Source organism: Fulmarus glacialis, unplaced genomic scaffold, assembly GCF_000690835.1.
Source record: "Fulmarus glacialis isolate BGI_N327 unplaced genomic scaffold, ASM69083v1 scaffold45713, whole genome shotgun sequence".
NCBI classification, from domain to species: Eukaryota; Metazoa; Chordata; class Aves; order Procellariiformes; family Procellariidae; genus Fulmarus; species Fulmarus glacialis.
In genome coordinates, this window is record NW_009203208.1 from 4,275 (window position 1) to 13,819 (window position 9,545).

Consider the following 9,545-nt stretch of genomic DNA (forward strand, 5'->3'; position numbering starts at 1 on the left):
CTAACTGCTGAATCTGAGGGTAAGCAACAGGTCCGATTCCCACTTCTACATTTATTTAAAACAACCGTTCCAGACTTAACATTTTCCTCTTTTAGGTTCACCTAAGCATAGGTTATGGCTCAGGTCTGGCTCCTTTACAAATTAAATTCAGTTTTAGTTTTTTATTCAACGAAGTGTAAATGGGACTTGACAGGCTGTTATCTAGGACATAGTTAACATATAACTGCTGTTATTAAAGGTAGGCAAGTGAAAGAAAGTGGTAGTTATTACCTGTAAAAGGCCTCTGCCCCCTGCAAATCTCCAGATGCACAAAGCTAAGTTTCTGATGGCAGACTTCTAGTGTAGGATTTCTCTAGCCTACAGTGTCACTGTCTCTGCTGTGAACATCTGATCAGAGCTGGTCATCTACATAGTGTTGGTAGGAGGGAATAGGGAATTCCAGGGGACAAATTACTTTAAACTTTAACATTTATGATGAGATAAGTGATATTAAAGGAGCCCAGATGATTAGCTTAGATGTAGATGTCAGAACTCTAGGCACCTAAAATTTGGTGGAATTAATCCCACCCTTGGATATCAAGTTGAAGAACATCTTAAGATAATTTTTATTCAGACCCCAAATATGGAATTTGTTTTGATCCCATTGCTAAATGAGGAAGCACGAAGAAAACATTGTCCTAGCATGATCACTCACCTCTTTCTTGGCAGTGAAATAACTAACACTGTTGGCAACATTCTCATTCAGCTTCAAAGTTAATATCTCTTTCAAATGAGCAGGAACTGCTTCAAGCCATTGTTTTAGGCTGTCTTCAGGCTTGGTTTGATACCACTATCCAGGTCAAGTATTTCATATTGCATCCATTATCATAGGATCTAAGCACCTCAAAGTTCCTTCCTTTGTTTACATAGATTTGATATCTTCCAGACCACCTTTGCAATCTCAAGAACTCAATTTTGTTTTCAACAAAAGTTCAGAGCATCAGAGGAGCAAATGTGTTATCAAATAAACCCAATCCGATTGTTATCTAGAAGCAGATTTTGGTTGTCTGCTCAGTTGATACTCAATTGACTATTCAGGTTGCAAAAATTCCAAAAAAGCAAAGAGCTACTACCTCCGCCAATACTACCTAAGTAACAAACCACCAGGAACAGAAGTGACATTAATCTTGCTCACTTGCTGTTTAAGAATTCTAATTTATATTCAAGTTAAATTAACTATATCCATTTAACCATTTTCTTTTTGTCACTTTGAAAGTGCTTCTGTATTAGAGGCTATAGCAAGGGTTAGCAGGTGTTAGTGGCCCCATTTCAAGGTATGATTTACAACACTGTCAGCATTTTACTTACTAGATAAGCAAAACTGTGTATCTAAGTGAGTCAATTCAAATATTAAGGCATATGAAAACTGTTAACAAAGTCTTCCATGTAGAAAGTCTACTTGCCTTTGCAAATTGAACAGATTTGTGTCGAGAAATACAAACATTAAAAAAACCTGACATTTTAAGAGTAGTGTAAGGGTACTAAATATATCAAGGAATATTTTCAGGTTGTACATTTTTGCATTGAAATACTTAAACTACATAGGACATACTTAAATATATGATAAATCACTTCATATAGCATATTACCTTGCAGCTGGCACAAAAGAGCTTAATTTCATTCTACTTTTCTATTCACAAAGAGTTGCTTTAATATATGAAAGAATAACAGGCAATCTTTTTTCAATTTTTTTTTTTAGACTATTGTGCTAGGCCTACATCTATTTCTTAGCTATTATCCGAAATCCTGAATTTAAAGTTGGGTATCCCACAGCAAAAAATCCAGGCTGTTGCAGCTCAGTCCAGAACAAAATTTACGTACTCCCTCTGGTTCAATTTTCTCCAATTGATAGATTATTTAACACACAATTCATTCCATATCTGGTAATATAGATAAAACAGATTTCAGAAAAAGGCATGTGGAAATTCCTCATTCAGTTTGCAACGACAGTATTTTGTGAAATAAACATAACCATTCTTGATAGTACCATCAAATATCTCCTCTCTCTCAAAAGCAGTACTAAATTAATCCTTGAATTGACAGGGATTTTTTTTTTTTTAAGTTAAATAAATCCCATATTAATGCTCTTCCTCTAAATATATACTTACTTAATGGCTAAGTAAAAATATACCACTTGCTTAAAAGTAAGCACACACATAGGCTCTGCACTTTCTATTTATACTCTGATAAAAATCCATCCCTACCGGATTAATGGGATAACCCTTACTTTAGATATATAAATAAAATAAATGAATACAGAAAAAAAGGATCTGTAGTATAGCATATATTCACACAAGTCAATTTCGTAAAGGAATCCTAAATTTAACTATTGTTGCCTCCCGCATTGCTTAGGTTGAGAAAGACAATGCGCTACCCCTGGCTAGCCTCACTCACAAGGACTACCAGGTTACCAAATAGCTGGTCATTCATAGTGCAGCACTTACTTGAAAGCCAGATGTATATCGTCCAGATTCAGTAGCTCCCAAGTGCTAGTTGCACTCCCTCTGAAATAGCATTTTTGGTAACTCAAGGGATGCAAATAGACTAAGATTCCTCTCTGGGAAACCTAGATTGCACTCCCTAAGATGAATAAAATTAATAATCAATTTGCTTTATCATCATAATGATCCTCCCAATTATTTAAAAGAAAGACTATGAAAAGATTCTGCATTACAGCAGCATGTGATCACAGAGATGTGACACAACAGATGCAGTATCAGTTTTCAGGCAGAATTATTCAGTATATAAAATGTGTAACTATAGGTGGCTGTCTGTGCCTTATATTTTAGTTACAAACACTTTAAAGAAAAAGGTGAGTCTTCCCTCCTTCTCTCACCAGGGTGAAATCAAGGTCATCTTATTTAAGAGTTAATTCTCCCTGAGATAGTAATATTTAAAATTAAATGACACTCCATCTCAAGTATTTTACTAAAAGCCTTCAACTCTTCTAAGCTCTCCAAGTAGCATCTTCTAAACCTTTAAGAAGTTGCCAACTGTTTGCATAATATAGTACACAGAGTACCACCCTTTAAGGGAAAGATCGTGTGCTCAAATTGGGCCAAATAAGCAATAAGATGATATAAAACCAAGCCACTTAAACCACATGAATGATTCCTGAACACTTAGGAATCTGATTTATAACCATACGCAAGCAGCAGGATCATAGTTTCAAAATTCACTTTGATGGAATTTACTGCAGGATACTACTGTGCACTAACAGGATTTTACAATTAATAAGACCTATAATGCTACTGATTGGGCATGAAAACTGTGCACGAGATGATGTACAGTTCTTCTATTTGAGGTAAATTTGCTATGGAGAATAGCATTATTAATCATTAAGTCATCTCAGATTTCTATATCTCTGTCCAAACATGCCTAGTATTCTAAGTCAGTCACCATTGACATAAGAAGGTGATCTTAAAAATAACCCGGGACCCTTATTTTCACAGAAAGAATGCTTTCTGACCTTTTATGACCCACTTTGTTCCCAGACATTGTAATTCTGTAGTTCCTTTGATCTTAAGGCATTTTGCTGATTGTACTTCTGCAGGATACCTGATGTACTGCCACCAGTCAGTAGGAAAGCAGAAGCTAAAGGACTACCGGCCCTTTCTTATACGTCCTGATGTATATCCACATATAGAAGAGGGTTTACTTTTTCATGAATTAGCTTAATATATCACGGACATATGGAAAAAGTTGAACAAGAAGAAAAAAATTGTTCTGATATAAGACTATTCACATACGAACTGTTGTGGTATAACTACAGAGCTTTAACCTCTGTTCACACATGAACTATTGTGGAGTAACTACAGAGCTTTAACTTCAGACCGTCTTTTACTTTACACAGTGTAATAACTTGCACCAGCCTAACGAATGGGTATAGTTAAAGTGGTGTTAAATCTTAGTGTGGAAACACTTGTTAAAAACCTGCTCACCTGAATACATCCAGTCTCTTATCTGCTTTTCTCCTTGGGAAAAATAAAGTTGTTCTTTATTCAGTGTTAGAAGGGTTGATTCACTCCAATTTAAATATAATTAGCAAAATTGTTATGCAGGCTGCAGTTGCCAGATCTTTATGGCTGGTAATACCTCAGCCAAAGTACACACAGTTTTCTGTTTCCAGTATGACTTTGCAAGGCTATCAGTTGGAAAAAAAGCAGTTTTCTGGTTGTGCAATGAATCCAATCGTAGCCAGGAATTGAAGACACAAACATAAAACCCCAACCTTGTGTTTGACTTCAGCTTTCACAGTAGCACTGATACTTGAGGGTAACCTACAAGGGGATTTGAGTGCCATTTTTTCTCATTTTGCTTTTCCTGATGTGCAGGAGCAATGTGAGACAGCTAGACTTCTGATTTTTTTTTCCAGCCAAGATGTGTGCTTCTTATAAAGATGAGATGTCAAGCTCATTTTGGGGAGCAATATATGTATGAGATATTAACTGGAAGTACTAATTGATTTCTGTTCTCTGGTTGGACATCGATTTGTTGTGATTGTGTCCAACCTCAGTCTCGCACGTTTCAAAGACTCACTGACGCAGATAGACCCAGTGTTCCTAACTCTGGATTTCACACCAGGTACAGATGCCATTCTCGCCACCATGAGACTCTTCTGTCTCTTGCCCCCAGACCAACTCTCCTAATTACTTTAATAAATTCCTTCTGAGTCCACCCTGCTGTTTCCTAATAACATGGTTTCCTAACAACAGTTTTCAGAAACAACTTCGGTGTTAAAGCAAGGGGCACAGGCTTAGTACAGGAATTTCTTAACCCGTGAACATGTAAGAGTTACAGGGTTGTTTGTTTTTAAACAAACTTTTGAACATAGTCCCTGCGGTCTGCTTAAACTATTCACTACCAGCAAATCCCGGGCTTCCTTTGAAGCCCAAGGCCAGACTTCCGCTTCGTCTTGTTTCTGGTGGTACAGACTCTTTCTCACTCAAGGAGGCACTTTCTTTTTTGACAATGAGAGGGCTTCTAACTCGGGGTTTCACAGAGAAATGGCCTCTAACGATAGAAATACAAGGGCGGGCATCGCACGCTTCTGGTCTGTCTGCAATAGCTCGGGAAAGGACCTTGAGTTAAAAACTGTTAATCATACTCTCCGTCTAGGAATTCATTCTCTCATTATAGTTTGATTGTATCAGTATGACTGGAAAATAAAACGTATTATTTCAGTCAATCTGAAATATTAAGTGTTTAAAAGTAAACCAGCCTTTTTGGCAGGATCCTCTTCCCACTAATTTTCCTTCTTTGCTCCCTTCAGCCTTCAGTGTCACATCAGGGCAACTAAACTTTGAGCCACGCAAAGCTAGATAAAGCTTGCTTCATATCCTATTTATGCTTCTCGAGGTAAAAAGGTCAGCAGAGAATGATTTAAGAAAGGTTTTCTTCCACATTTACTCAGGACTTCTGTACTTTCTGGCCCTGTCAGCATGATAGCTAGGAATCAAATTTTAATGACAGCTTGGACCTCCTTCTTAACCCTTCCTCCTCCCCACATTGGGAGTTACCACAGTATTCCCTAAATACCACATTGTAGTTAGCTCTACAGAGCCATTTCACCGTGAAAATGAAAAAGGAATTCAGGCAAGGAAAAGGATAATGTTGGTATATTTGTCCACTAACCATAGTTCCAACTTGCTGTCTTCTTGTCTTTTTACATCATCCCTGAAACATTCTCCTTATTCAGCAAAGAACCTAACCCGAGTTTACATTATTTTCTTGCAGCAGCTTTCTCTGCTAACCTGTTCCAGAAGTTTGTCATTTATGACATATATTATCCTTACCTGCATGCTCTGCTTTTTTTTCCTTCTGAAATTAAACAGCTCATTTCCCCTACATCTGTAACAACTATAGGAAACACACACATACATTAAATTTTTCTTTAATTTCAACTCTCCGTGTTGATCAGGATCCTTTGATGTGACAGGAAGCATCCCAGAAACAGCAATACCTTTAAAAAGGGACCAAAAGTTCCTGTACTGCATGTTATGACAGCGTAACAGTTAAGTGCTGAGTGAACAACTCAGAACAACATTAAGTGCTTTTCTCCTTGATGTATAACAGCATTTATTTCACAGACTGAGAAGCTCCGTTATCTGATCTGTTAGTACATGACAGGAAAGCTGAACTCAATTTCCAGAGGTGTTTTTACACTCAGTGTAGTATTATGGGGACTCATCTACTGCACTCCTATTTCTGTAAGCTTTAAAGGCCGCCTAAGGATCTCTTAAAGAGCAGTAATTGCCATCTGCCGGCCAAGCCGGGAATGGTCTTTGTCCACAATTTATTTCTTCATCTCTCTGGCTAAATTTGGAAATGGATTTCAGCAAAGGAGACGGTGCAATGTGGGAGGGGGACAGTGCAACCGGCAGCTGAGTCTGCACACTGGGACAGAAGCCTGCGCGTACTTCCCTGCCTGACGCTGGAAAAGGAGGAGAAAAACTGTAGAGGAGGAGCTGAGTTTAGGGGATCCATGACATTACTATGGTTTGTTGAGGTGTTGATTTACAAATAGATAGCCAGCAAAATTATTGTTACCTTCTCGTCTGGAAATTAAACTTTAAATTTTATACTTTTGAGTGACAAAAAGAGAATGTAGGGGAGACAAACCCCTTGCTGCTGGGAGAGGAAGGCCAGGTCTCTGCAAATTTCTGTCTCCAGATCAGAGCTGGTTAGAGGCGGCAGGGAGGCACCGCAGTCATACCCACCCATTCTCACCCAGACTCCTGTGTAGCACAGCATGCTCACCCCCTGACTCTCCCCTCTCATGTGTTTTTTCCCAGCTGTGACTTCTTATCTCCCAAGACCTTCTGTCTCCAAACTCATTTTGCAACCTGCTCCAACTCTCAGAGTCAAGCCATTTCTCATCATTTCAATTCAGAACCTGCAACATTTTCCATCTTTTTTTCCCATCCTTCCCTAGTTTCTCTTTCTTCCCAAGACTTCCTCCTTTTCCCCTACTCTCACAATCCTTCCCATCCCCAACCTTCCTACCCCAAGAAGCCCCAGCCCGCAGGGCACACCTCTTGCCCCGAGTCCTCAGTGCAGGCCCTCACATCTGCCCCAGCTACCTGACTTCTCCTGCTCTGCCTGCTCAGAACAAGCCTACCTATCTAAAGTCAACCTGGGTATGACACAGGAGGCGGAAAGGCATGACAAGTCCTGGGAAACACAGATGTAGTCTAGGTTTATTTGAATACTTCTTTTCTGATAACTACCCATTAGGTGGTAGAAAACAGGAATTAGAGCCCCCTCTTAGTCTTCTCATCTGCAGGCTGAACAAACCCAGCCCTCTCAGCCTCTGCTCATGCAGTATGTTCTCCAGCATCCTGACAATCTTGGTGACCCTCCCTGGGCCCTCTCCAGTTTGTAAATATCCCTTTTGCTCTGGGGTGGCCCAAACCAAACACAATACTCCAGACATGGCCCCATAAGTGTCAAATACAGAGGAATAATCGCTTCCCTCAACCTGCTGGCCATGCTCTTCCTAATACAGACCAGTATGTGGTTAGTCCTCATTGCTCCAAGAGAAATTGCAGATGCCTATGCAACTGGTTGCTTACCAGCACCTTTCTGCAAAGCTGTTTTTTATCCTGTGTATCCCCAGCCTGCGCTGGTGCATGGCGTTATGACATCCTAGATGCAGGATTGTGCATTTAGCTTTATTGAACTCCATGAGGTTTTTGTTGGCCATTCAGAAGGGACTTGCTAAGCTGGAGGAATGATCCATCCTGCCCTCCAGTAGATTGACTGCTTTCTCCAGTCAGTGTCATCCATGAGCTTCACGAAGGTGCAGACCATCCCACCGCGGAGGTAGTTGCTAAAGAAGTAAAAAGTAGTAGCTTCCTTTTAGTATTCCCCGACCTTAGTGGAATTACGATCAATGGACTTGTTCTATCACTCGGTGTTTTCTGGCAGGAGTTTCATAGCTTAACTGCATGTGTGAAAAAAACGCATCCTTTTATGCACCACCTATTTCCTGTAAGATTCATTGGATAGTCCCAAATTAACTGTCTCTTCCCATACAAGAACAACATATGGAGAATTAACTATCTCCATATCATCCATTAATTCATGTATCTTTGCTATATTCCCTTTCAGTTATATCTTTCCCAGGCAGAAAAGCTGATTCAGTCATTCTTCCTGTACAAGCCATTCCATATCTTTCGATCACTTTTGCCCTCCTCTGAACTAGAACTGTAGAATATCTCAAGTTGGAAGGGATCCAATAAGGATCATTGAGTCCAACTCCCTGCTCGTCGCAGGACTACCTAAAACTAAACCATATGACTAAGAGCGTCATCCAGACGCTCCTTGAACTCTGGCAGGCTTGGCATCGTGACCACTTCCCTGGGGAGCCTGTTCCAGTGACCGACCACCCTCTCAGGGAAGAACCTTTTCCTAATGGCCAGTCTGAACTTCCCCTGATGCAGCTTCATCCCATTTCCTTGTGTCCTGTTGCTGGTCACCAGAGAGAGGAGATCAGCACCTCCCCCTCCGCTGCCCCCCATGAGGAAGCTGTAGACTGTGATGAGGTCACCCCTCAGCCTTCTCTTCTGCAAGCTGAACAAATCAAATGACCTCAGCCACTCCTCGTAAGTCTTGCCCTTGAGGCCTCTCACCATCTTGGTCACCCTCCTCTGGACACACTCTAGTAGTTTGATGTCCTTCTTATATTGAGATGCCCAAAACTGCACACTGTACTCGAGGTGGGGCCACACCAGTGCCGTGTAGAGTGGGACAATCACCTCCCTCGACTGGCTGGCTAAAATGTGCTTGATGCACCCCAGGGCACGGTTGGCCCTTTTGGCTGCCAGGGCACACTGTTGACTCATATTCAACTTGCCATCAGCCCAACCCCCCAGATCTCTTTCCGCAGGACTACTCTCCAGCCTCTCATCCCCCAATTTGCACGTATAACCAGGATTACACCGTCCCAGGTGGAGAATCCGGCACTTGCTCTTGTTAAATTTCATACAGTTGGCGATTGCCCAGCTTTCTAGTCTATCCGAATCTCTAAAACTAGTTCTGTTACAGCTCTTTTCAAGGTAGGGGCCAGGGGTAGCTGAACTGCACTCAGCAGTCAGGGTATGGGCATACTTTGAATTTATACAACAGCAAATGTTTGTACTCTATTTCATTTTCCTCCTCCCACACTAATTCTTAACATTTGATTTGCTTTTTTGACTGTATCAGAGTGACTTTTTCCACTTTCTAATATAATCGTAAGATCTCATTCCCAAATAGCCATGGTTAATTCAGAACACATGGTTTTTTTAAGCTGATGTCAGGTTTGTTCATCACTTGCACATACCAACACTGAAATTAATTTGACTGGCATTAAAATGGCTTTTGCAGAAGAGTCTTCTGGATATCTTTGCGGGGGGCACTCATCTTTACAACATCAACTTATCCAACATCATCAGCAAACTTTGTCACATCATTGTGTTATCAAACTACAAGCTGTGGAAGAATTTGAATATAGCCAGTAACTA